Raw genomic sequence first — 12,017 nt, 5'->3', positions numbered from 1 at the left:
ATTCTCAAATCATATTAAATTGGCATGACATTCTGAGGACTTTATTTTCGGGATATTTTTATATTGCATGGATAAGTCAGGAGACAGATAGAAAAATACCATTTTACTTTATTTCTACTAAATAACAGAAAATATAAAGATGGTACAGAAGGTTGTGCTTGTAGTTCCATCCATCTCATGATCATCAAAATGAACCCACTAACAAGGTTGATCAAGTCTTGTTAACAAACTCATTCCGAATAATCACGGAACCGGAGAAATTTCGAATAACACTAAGTTACCTCAACGGGGATATGAAAATCCCCAACAATAAGAATATCATACTTTTTCTTGACAGTAGGAAGAGGAAATTCAAAACCTCCAAATATAATCGATGGAATTTTTCCCATAGAGTTGATACTATATACTTGAGGTTGTTTCCTCGGAAAATGTACCGTGTGCTCATTGCCATTAACATGAAAAGTGACATTGCCTTTGGTGCAATCAATAACAGCCCCTGAAGTATTAAGGAAAGGTCTTCCAAGAATAATAGACATACTATCATCCTCGGGAATATCAAGAATAACAAAGTCCGTTAAAATAGTAACGTTTGCAACCACAACAAGCACATCCTCACAAATACCGACAGGTATAGCAGTTGATTTATCAGCCAATTGCAAAGATATTTCAGTAGGTGTCAACTTATTCAAGTCAAGTCTACGATATAAAGAGAGAGGCATAACACTGACACTGGCTCCAATATCACATAAAGCAGTTTTAACATAACTTCTTTTAATGGAGCATGGTATAGTAGGCACTCCGGGATCTCCAAGTTTCTTTGGTATTTCATCCTTAAAAGTATAATTAGCAAGCATGGTGGAAATTTCAGCTTCAGGTATTTTTCTTTTATTAGTAATGATATCCTTCATATACTTAGCATAAGGATTTTTTTTTGAGCACATCAGTTAATTTGATACGCAAAAAGATGGGTCTAATCATTTCAGCAAAGCGCTCAAAATCCTCATCATCCTTTTTCTTGGATGGTTTCGGAGGAAAAGGCATGGGTTTCTGAACCCATGGTTCCCTTTCTTTACCATGTTTCCTAGCAACGAAGTCTCTTTTATCATAACGTTGATTCTTTGATTGTGGGTTATCAAGATCAACAGCAGGTTCAACTTCTACATCATTATCATTACTAGGTTGAGCATCAACATGAACATTATCATTAACATTATCACTAGGTTCATGTTCATCACCTGATTGTGTTTCTACATCAGAAACAGAGATATCATTTGGATTCTCAGGTGGTTCAGCAATAGATTCACTAGAAGTTTGCAAAGTCCTATCATTTTTCTTTTTCTTCCTCTTAGAAGAACTAGGTATATCTATATTATTTCTTTGAGAATCTTGCTCGATTCTCTTAGGGTGGACTTCAGGATACAAAGGTTCCTGAGTCATTCTACCAGTTCTAGTAGCCACTCTAACAACATAATCATTTTTCTTACTATTCATTTCATCAAGCACTTCTTTCTGAGCTTTAAGTACTTGTTCTACTTGAGTGGTAACCATAGAAGCATGTTTGCTAACAAGTTTAAGTTCACCTCTAATATTAGCCATATAGTCACCCAAGCGTTTAATCATAAAGGTATTTTGTTTTGGTTGTCTACCAAAATAAGCATTAAAGTCATCTTGCTTAAACATAAAGTCATCAAACTCATCCAAGCACTGACTAGTAATTTTAGTAGGAGGGACTTCAGCTTTATCATATCTATAGAGAGAATTTACCTTTACTACCTGTGTCGGGATATCGGGAGGTTCTTTAGTAAATAAGTAATTGAGATCATATACTTCTTCAACAGGCGGTAAATTAAGACCATGTATTTCTTCAATAGGAGGTAAATTCTTAACATCTTCAGCTTTAATACCTTTTTCTTTCATAGATTTCTTTGCCTCTTGCATATCTTCGGGACTGGGAAATAGAACACCTCTCTTCTTCGGAGTTTGTTTAGGAATAGGCTCAGTAATTGGCTCAGGAACTGGCTCAGGAGGTGGCTCGGGAGGTGCCCAATTATTTTCATTTGCCAACATATTATTCAATAGAATTTCAGCGTCATCCGGTGTTCTTTCCCTGAAAAGAGAACCAGCACAACTATCCAGGTAATCTCTGGAAGCATCAGTTAGTCCATTATAAAAGATATCAAATATTTCAGGTTTCTTAAGAGGATGATCAGGTAAAGCATTAAGTAACTTGAGAAGCCTCCCCCAAGCTTGTGGGAGACTCTCTTCTTCAATTTGCACAAAGTTGTATATTTCCCTCAAAGCAGCTTGTTTCTTATGAGCTGGGAAATATTTAGCACAGAAGTAATAAATCATATCCTGGGGACTTTGCACACAACCAGGATCAAGAGAATTAAACCATATCTTAGCATCACCTTTTAATGAGAATGGGAATATTTTGAGTAAATAAAGGTAGCGCGATCTCTCATTATTAGTAAACAGGGCAGCTATATCATTTAACTTAGTAAGATGTGCCACAACAGTTTCAGATTCATAGCCATAAAAAGGATCAGATTCAACCAAAGTAATTATATCTGAATCAACAGAAAAATCATAATAATCCTGATCAGGAACACAGATAGGTGAAGTAGCAAAAGCAGGGTCGGGTTTCATCCTATCTCTAAAAGATTCTTTACTCCATTTAACTAGCAACCTCTTAAGTTCAAGTCTATCCTGGCAAGCAAGAATAGCTGCAGAAGATTCAGCATCAAAAAGATAACCTTCAGGAATAGCAGGCATATTTTTATCATCACTAACATCATCGTATTCAGGTTCAATAATTTCTCTTTCTCTAGACTTAGCAATTTGCTCATCAAGAAATTCACCAAGGGGCACAGTAGTATCAAGCATAGAAGTAGTTTCATCATAAGTATCATGCATAGCAGAAGTGGCATCATCAGTAACATGCAACATATCAGAATTCACAGCAGTAGTAGGTTTAGGTGTCGCAAACTTACTCATAACAGAAGGAGAATCTAGTGCAAGGCTAGATGGCAGTCCCTTACCCCCCTCGTAGTTGAGGGCAAAATAGTAGTTCGATCATCTTTCCAGTTCTTCATAGTGTCCAGCAGATATAAATCCCAAGTGACTCAAAGAATAGAGCTATGCTCCCCGACAACGGCACCAGAAAAAGTTCTTGATAACCCACAAGTATAGGGGATCGCAACAGTTTTCGAGGGTAAAGTATTCAACCCAAATTTATTGATTCGACACAAGGGGGGCCAAAGAATATTCTCAAGTATTAGCAGCTGAGTTGTTAATTCAACCACACCTGGAAACTTAGTATCTGCAGCAAAGTGTTTAGTAGCAAAGTAATATGATAGTAGTCGTAACGTTAACAAAAGTAAAGACAGCATAAGTAATGTTTTTTGTATTTTGTAGTGATTGTAACAGTAGCAACGGAAAAGTAAATAAGCGAGAACCAGTATATGGAAAACTCGTAGGCACCGGATTAGCGATGGATAATTATGCCGGATGCGGTTCGTCATGTAACAGTCATAACATAGGGTGACACAGAACTAGCTCCAATTCATCAATGTAATGTAGGCATGTATTCCGTATATAGTCATACGTGCTTATGGAAAAGAACTTGCATGACATCTTTTGTCCTACCCTCCCGTGGCAGCGGGGTCCTATTGATAACTAAGGGATATTAAGGCCTCCTTTTAATAGAGAACCGGAACAAAGCATTAGCACATAGTGAATACATGAACTCCTCAAACTATGGTCATCACCGGGAGTGGTCCCGATTATTGTCACTTCGGGGTTGCCGGATCATAACACATAGTAGGTGACTATAGACTTGCAAGATAGGATCAAGAACACACATATATTCATGAAAACATAAAAGGTTCAGATCTGAAATCATGGCACTCGGGCCCTAGTGACAAGCATTAAGCTTAGCAAAGTCATAGCAACATCAATCTCAGAACATAATGGATACTAGGGATCAAACCCTAACAAAACTAACTCGATTACATGATAAATCTCATCCAACCCATCACCGTCCAGCAAGCCTACGATGCAATTACTCACACATGGCGGTGAGCATCATGAAATTGGTGATGGAGGATGGTTGATGATGACGACTGTCGGTGTCAAAACCAGCGGATCTCGGGTAGGGGGTCCCGAACTGTGCGTCTAGGCGGATGGTAATAGGAGACAAGGGACACAATGTTTTTACCCAGGTTCGGGCCCTCTCGATGGAGGTAAAACCCTACTCCTGCTTGATTGATATTGATGATATGGGTAGTACAAGAGTGGATCTACCACGAGATCAAGGAGGCTAAACCCTAGAAGCTAGCCTATGGTATGATTGTTGTTATTGTTGTTGTGTCCTACGGACTAAAACCCTCCGGTTTATATAGACACCGGAGAGGGCTAGGGTTACACAGAGTCGGTTACAATGATAGGAGATCTAAAAATCCGTATCGCCAAGCTTGCCTTCCATGCCAAGGAAAGTCCCATCCGGACACGGGACGAAGTCTTCAATCTTGTATCTTCGTAGTCTTGGAGTCCGGCCGATGATGATAGTTCGGCTATCCAGACACCCCCTAGTCCAGGACTCCCTCAGTAGCCCCTGAACCAGGCTTCAATGACGACGAGTCCGGCGCGCATATTGTCTTCGGCATTGCAAGGCGGCTTCCTCCTCTGAATAATTTATAGAAGATTGTGAACACCAGGATAGTGTCCGGCTCTGTAAAATAAATTCCACATGCCACCGTAGAGAGAATAATATTTACACAAGTTCAATCTGCTGACGTATTTTGTGGCGTGACATCACACCACAACCAAGCCTTTGCTCGAATCGTTTTTATTATACCACCTCAGCGCGTTTAGCGAAGCGGTTTCCTTGGCACGTCTTGTCGAAGCAGAGATCGTGTTCCCCTTATTCCGGGATTCCCATCAATACGGACGTGGGTAACCCAACCGTGCCATTGATTGTGGCGCTTGGCAGATAAGCAAGTTTTACCAGGCCGGTGGGGACGCATAGTTTCATCTGCCCATATATAAGGGGATAAGGATCCACCTCTTTTACCTACGCCCTCTTCCTCCTTTGCTTATCCATCTCCGCGCACTAGAGCTCCAGCGCCCGAGTCCGCACATCTCACCTCGACCTTCTCCAGCCATGTCCGGAGCGGGAGGCAAGTGGATGGCCTCCTCCGTTACGGAGGGGCACATCAAGAAGCTGCACAGCGCCGGATATCTGTCCAGCGACATCGCGCACCGGCTCCCCGACGAGGGGCAGCTCATCCCCACCCCCGGGCCCCATGAGAGGGTGGTATTCCTTCCCCATTTCCTCCGTGGACTGGGCTTCCCACTCCACCCCTTTGTCCGGGGGCTCATGTTCTACTACGGCCTGGATTTCCACGATCTGGCCCCGAATTTCATCCTCAACATCTCGGCGTTTATCGTCGTGTGCGAGGCTTTCCTCTGCATCCCGCCCCACTTCGGCTTGTGGCTCAAGACCTTCAACGTCAAGCCGAAGGTTGTGAAGGGCAGCCAAGCGGAGTGCGGAGGTGCCATGGTGGGCAAAATGCCCAACGTCACTTGGCTCGAGGGCGCCTTCGTGGAATTCGTCAAAGTGTGACAATCGGGGTGGTTCTACATCACCAAGCCGCGTGACCCTAAATGGGCAGCGGCCCCCGAATTCAGATCTGGCATCCCCATGTAGCTCACCTCCTGGAAAGAGAAGGGCTTGCTATGGGGTTGTTGGGAGGAGCTGACCGGACTCCAATCATGTCTCCAAACCCTGGTGAACAAGAAGCTCAAGCTTGTCAACGTGATCCAGGTCATGCTCGTCCACCGGATTCTCCCCTGCCAGCAACGGGACTTCAATTTGTGGGAGTTCAATCCTGCACAGCACCAGACCTTGAGCGGGCTCTTTGACACTATGTACAAAGATGCCTGGAGGGTGCTATTCAAGGGCGCCGAAGCCCCCTCATCCACTACCGAAGATCGCGGATTCAGCTCGCAGCGTCCAGCTGACGAGGTAAGCCATGTTATCCTTTACGGGATACTTGCTTTTCATGTTTTGATTTTATGCGGGATCTAAACTCCCAATACCTTTAACAGGCCTGGTAGAAGACGTACGGACATGTTAACTGTCTGGCTCCCCTTCCGGAAGACCCAGCGGATGCCCGTTTGACAGGGCTGCTGGTCCCAGCATGTTATGTAGTGTCGGAGAAGAAGGCCAAGAAGAAGGCCACGGGAACCCGAAGGAGTTCCCGGCGTCAGGTGGTATCGGACTCATCGTCCGATGACTCCGGGGCGGACTCCTCCCACGAGGACGAGGAGGAGAAGAAAGAGGACTCTCCCCCAGCGGGGGGAGAGAAGAAAGAGGACTCTCCCCCAGCGGGGGGAGAGAAGAAAAGGAAGGCCTCCCCAACGAGGGAGGCCGAATGGTTCAAGAAGGGAAGGACCCTTCCCCCGGACTGTTCCGCCAACGTCGGTGATGGCGACGAGGAGTGGCCCTCAAGGGCCAAGCCCCTGGCGAGATCGTAAGTATCCGGACTCCCAGATGATTGATAATTTTTCTTCTGTCACATGGTGTCTTTCTAATGCCGCATACAACCCTATAGTCCGCCCAAGGACGATCTTCCCACTTCGTCGAGCGGGTCCTTGGGTACGTCGGATATGGATTCTCTTTTGACTGCCTCCACCCCTCGTGACGCTGATGACGCCGAGGTGGGATCCCAGGAAGGGACCCACCAGGAGGAGGAGGCCCCGGAGGTGCCGCAGGGCAACCTCCCGGACTTTGTACCGGACTCCGCACCGGAACCTGCAGTGGTTCCGAAGTCCGGTGGGCGGCCCCTTCGTAAGAAGGGCAAGACTGTGACAGTGGCAGCCTCCGTCCAATCGGAGGCGCCGGATAACTTGCTGGAGGCGCTCAATGGCGCTTCCATCGAAGAAGAACACCGCACTGTCATGAGTGTGGTGATTCAGAAGGTTCAGCTCGCCAAGAGCGGGCTGACCGAGGCCTGCAACAGCCTTCTAACAGGCTTTGAGGTAAGAATTTTAAGATATGTAATATAATACCGCATAGACAGTAGCCCCTGATGCTCGGTTCGGTGTTCGGAAAGAAAAGCCGGACTGAGGATCTAAAAATATATACGCAGGAGTCTTAAAAAATATGTCAATATGGGATTGCAGGCTGCGGTGCTAACCTCTGCCGCATTAACTGCGGAGGTCAATGCTTTGAAGCAAGGCCTCAAGCGGTCCGAGAACGAGCTCGACCATGCCAAGAAGCAGCTCGAGGACAATGAAGGTGAGTAATACCTTATTAAAGTTTTACCTTACAGAAAAGGATTTGGTTGCAAGAGAAATAACAAGGATAACGTGGGTACTCCGGGGGCCACGAACGAGGTGGCCACCCTGAAGGAGGCGGTGTCCGCGGCCGAATGCAATGCGCCCGCGGAACGAGCCGAGCGAGAGAAGCAGGATGCGCGGGTGGCGGAGGTACAGCAAGAGCTCCAGGCTCTCGTGGAAAAGCACGAGAGTTTGGAGCGTGACTCGAAGACTCGAGAGTCCGAGCTTGTGTCGGCTCTTGAGAGTGCCAAAGCCGCTAAGGCCGATGCCCACAAGGCCCTCCAGGAAATCGAGGATTTGAAGAAAATAGCGGCGGGTAAGGCATTCTTCATGCAAAGCAAGCATGTTAAAGTGAATTACCTGTTACTTACCCGCATTCGGAGCTCTCTAGGAGCATTCGCAGATCTGCCCCGCAGCGTGTCCGATGCTGCCACTTTCTACAAAGCCGAGGAGGGGAGCTCAACGGATAAGGTATTCTGGTCTCAGTATGCTGAGGCCGGACATCTGGTGCCCCTTAGAGACCAGCTGAAGCAGCTGGTCGAGCTCCACAAGGTGGCCGAACAGGCCATGAAGGGCCTTATAGTTCGGCTATGGCCCAAAGAGGCCATACCTGGGAGCTACTTCGGCCTGGTGCGGCGGCTGGTGGATGCATGTCCCTGGGTTGAAGTCGTCAAGCGCTCCGCCTGCATTGAAGGTGCCCGTCGGGCCCTTGCCCATGCTAAAGTGCACTGGGGCAAGATGGATGCTGAGAAGCTTGTGACGGACGCGCCACCGCCGGGCAAGGAGTATCGCACACCCGAGATGTATTATAAGGGTGTCCTGAAGGGTGCCCGCATTATTGCGGGTGAGTGCTCCAATGATGTAATATTTGAGTAGACTCGCATTTTGTTATCCTGTGCGCTGAAAACTTTGTTCATATGCGCTAAGCAACGCTATTTAATTTAAAATATTACCTTCTGTGCGGCCGTTTATCAAATCTAAGAGATGGCAAGTCGTCGGCTTCAGCCCCCATGCCACGAGTGCTGGGGTGTTAGGGATAAACTTGAGCGCTCTTGTTCCCATTGTTGGGTCCATCTAGGGAGGCGCTCAACACAACGAACAAGGCAACCGGACTTATAATGCTTGAACACTCTCACTTAGCCATAGAATTCTATAATTTTAAATTTCGGCGAAGCCCCTAGTGTTCGGAAGACCGAATTTGGGGCGCTATCCACGCCTGGGCCGGACAAAAGCCGGTTCCTCGCTCTAAGCGGCATAAGTCTTTAGGGACTCGAAAAAACCTCTCGAACAGCGACCGGCTCTCGCCTCATCATGACGGTCAGTTTTAGCTTTCTCCACTGAGGCGCTCGCCCAGCTCAACTGGGGCGCAATCGCAGTGGTTCTCCTAGTGCTACCTTAGCCGATACAACGGAATGTAAGGTACCAAAACATGGGAGCCGGGCAAACCCAACTATTGACCCAAGACATGATTCGGAGCCGATACATATAATGCTATAAGTTCGGGGTGCCGCACTTGTGAAAGTGTTTGGACTTATCACACCATAATGTGCGGAACTTAAGCCCCTGGTGTATTTTCCGTACCAAAGTGTATGGATGCAACATGTCATAATAACATATGTATGAGAAAGGAATGCCATTACAAGCAAAAAGGCGATGCACTGTTTATTCAAGAAGTACTGCCATGAATGCAGAACGATACAAATAGTGCGGTAAGCAAGGGATGGGACTATTAAACATGTCCCCCTCCAGGGGTAGGCTGCGGAATGGTGTATGAAACAGATTTAATGCTCGTAATGGAGACCACCTGGATACTCGTTGCAGCCTTTCTCCTTCCCTGGCTGTTGCATCGTGAGTTCGGCGGGTCTACTGCCGGACAGGGCCTCTGGTGAACGGAGTCCTGTGGGTAAGAAAAAAGAAAAAGATGACACACTTGGGAGCCCCTGGTGTGGTTGAGCCGCACTCTGGGCCTGTCGTGGTCGTGCCCCTCCCCCTATGCCCATGATATCTCCAGAGCGTAATGATGTACGCGAAGGATCCAGTCTTGCAATTTTGCAAGGGCTGGGGCTGGGGCCGCATTGCTACGCGTGCTCGGAACGTGCCAGGTGGTCTTGTTGTAGGTTACTCCGGGCGCGTTTAGCCGTGTCCGGTCGCTTAACGACCGGACTCAAGAATTGCCTTAAGAGGCTGCACTGTACTTCTGCCGCGAGAGCCGCTGTATGTTCCTCCGTTCGGAGAGAGTGTTCCGTGTTTCCGTTGACCGTGATGACTCCTCGAGGGCCTGGCATCGTGAGCTTGAGGTATGCGTAGTGCGGCACTGCGTTGAACTTTGCAAACGCGGTCCGTCCGAGCAGAGCATGATAGCCGCTGCAGAACGGGACTATGTCGAAGATTAACTCCTCGCTTTGGAAGTTATCCGGGGATCCGAAGACCACTTCCAGTGTAACTGAGCCTGTACAATTGGCTTCTACACCTGGTATGACGCCTTTGAAGTTCGTCTTTGTGGGTTTAATCCTTGAGGGGTCTATGCCCATCTTGCGCACTGTGTCCTGATAAAGCAGGTTCAAGCTGCTGCCGCCGTCCATCAGGACTCTGGTGAGGTGAAATCCATCGACGATTGGGTCTAAAACCAATGCGGCGAATCCGCCGTGGCGGATGCTGGTGGGGTGATCCCTTCGATCGAAAGTGATCGGGCAGGAGGACCATGGGTTGAACTTCGGGGCGACTGGCTCCATCGCATATACGTCCCTGAGTGCACACGCTTCCGCTCCCTTTTGGGTATGTGGGTTGCGTATATCATGTTCACCATCCGCACTTGTGGGGGGAAACCCTTCTGTCCTCTATTGTTCAGCGGCCGGGTCTCTTCCTCGTCGTCGCTATGCAGCCCCTTGTCATTGTTTTCGGCAATTAACTTGCCTGCTTGCTTGAATACCCAACAATCCCTGTTGGTGTGATTAGCTGGCTTTTCGGGGGTGCCGTGTATTTGGCATGAGCGGTCGAGTATTCGGTCCAAATTGGACGGACCCGAAGTAGTTCTTTTGAATGGCTTTTTCCGCTGACCGGGTTTGGAGCCTCTAAATCTGGCGTAGACTGTCGTATCCTCAGTATTGTCGCCGTTAACGCGGCGTTTGTTCTTGTTGCGACGCGACCTGCCATTGCGGTCCTTGGTATCCGGACTGTCAGAATTTTTGCTGAGGTTGTTACTGCGAGCTAGCCAGCTGTCCTCTCCCGCGCAGAAGCAGGTCATCAGTGATGTGAGGGCTGCCATGGATTTCGGTTTTTCTTGTCCTAGGTGCCGGCCAAGCCACTCGTCATGGATGTTATGTTTGAAGGCTGCGAGGGCCTCTACATCCGGACAGTCGACGATTTGATTTTTCTTTGTTAAGAACCGTGTCCAGAATTGTCTGGCCGATTCGTCTGGCTGTTGAATTATGTGGCTTAGGTCATCGGCGGCTGGTGGTCGCACATATGTGCCCTGGAAGTTATCAAGGAATGCGGCTTCCAAGTCCTCCCATCACCCAATTGATTCTGCTGGCAAGCTGTTAAGCCAATGCCGAGCTGGTCCTTTAAGCTTGAGTGGGAGGTATTTGATGGCGTGAAGATCATCACCGCGGGCCATGTGGATATGGAGGAGATAGTCTTCGATCCAAACCGCGGGGTCTATTGTGCCATCGTAGGATTCGATGTTCACGGGTTTAAACCCTTCGGGGATTTGATGATCCATTACTTTATCTGTGACGCATAGTGGGTGTGCGGCGCCTCTATATTGGGCTATATCATGACGTAGCTCAAGCGAGCTTTGTCTACTGTGTTCGGCCCTGCCGGAGTTGCTGTATCCAGCGCGACGGTAGTCGTCGCGCATCGTGGGGCGCCCGCGTGATCCGTAGATCAATCTTGATTGTCTCGCCTTATCCTCCAATATGTCTTGCAAGTCTGGCGCATTCCACCGTGGCTTTGTGCTTTTCGAGCGATGTTGGGGTACGGCCTTAGTGGAGGGCCTAGAGGCCTCTCTGTCACGGACACGAGGTGGCCGGTCGGCCGTATTGTGCGCTGGTGATGTCGGTTTATATGCTTCCTCCTCTAATCGGGGTAGCAGGTTGCGTTTAGGGTAGCTTTTGGAGGGGCATTCGAGTTCATGCTCTTCGGCCGCGAGGACTTCGGTCCATCTGTCGGCTAGCAGATCTTGATCAGCTCTAAGCTGTTGCTGCTTTTTCTTGAGGCTATTTGCCGTGGCCATAAGCCTGCGTTTAAAACGCTCTTGTTCGACGGGATCCTCAGGCACGACGAATTCGTCGTCGTCGAGGCTTGCCTCGTCTCCCGAGGGAGGCATGTAATTATCATCCTCTACCTCTTCGTCTGCCGCTCTCTCATGAGGGCTGGTTTCTTCATCCTCCTGTGTTGAATCTTGCTGGAGGGGGTTGTCTTCTGCACTATCTGGGTGTTATTGTCTCCGGTGCCGGAATCTCCAGTCTTGCTGTGGCGGGATTTAGAGCGGCGCCGCTGACGCCGGCGTTTAGGCTGTTTCTTGGAAGGATCCTCCTCCGCTGTTCCATCGCCATTCCCATCCTTTGGGGTGTCCACCATGTATATGTCGTATGACGAGGTGGCTTTCGAGTGCCCAGTAGGCGCTGGTTCTTGGTCGTCTCCGGCATCGTCGTCTATACCGTCGATGTCTT

This window comes from Triticum aestivum, chromosome 3B (genome assembly GCF_018294505.1).
Source record: "Triticum aestivum cultivar Chinese Spring chromosome 3B, IWGSC CS RefSeq v2.1, whole genome shotgun sequence".
In the NCBI taxonomy this organism is placed as follows: domain Eukaryota; kingdom Viridiplantae; phylum Streptophyta; class Magnoliopsida; order Poales; family Poaceae; genus Triticum; species Triticum aestivum.
Note: the sequence above shows the minus strand (reverse complement) of the source record.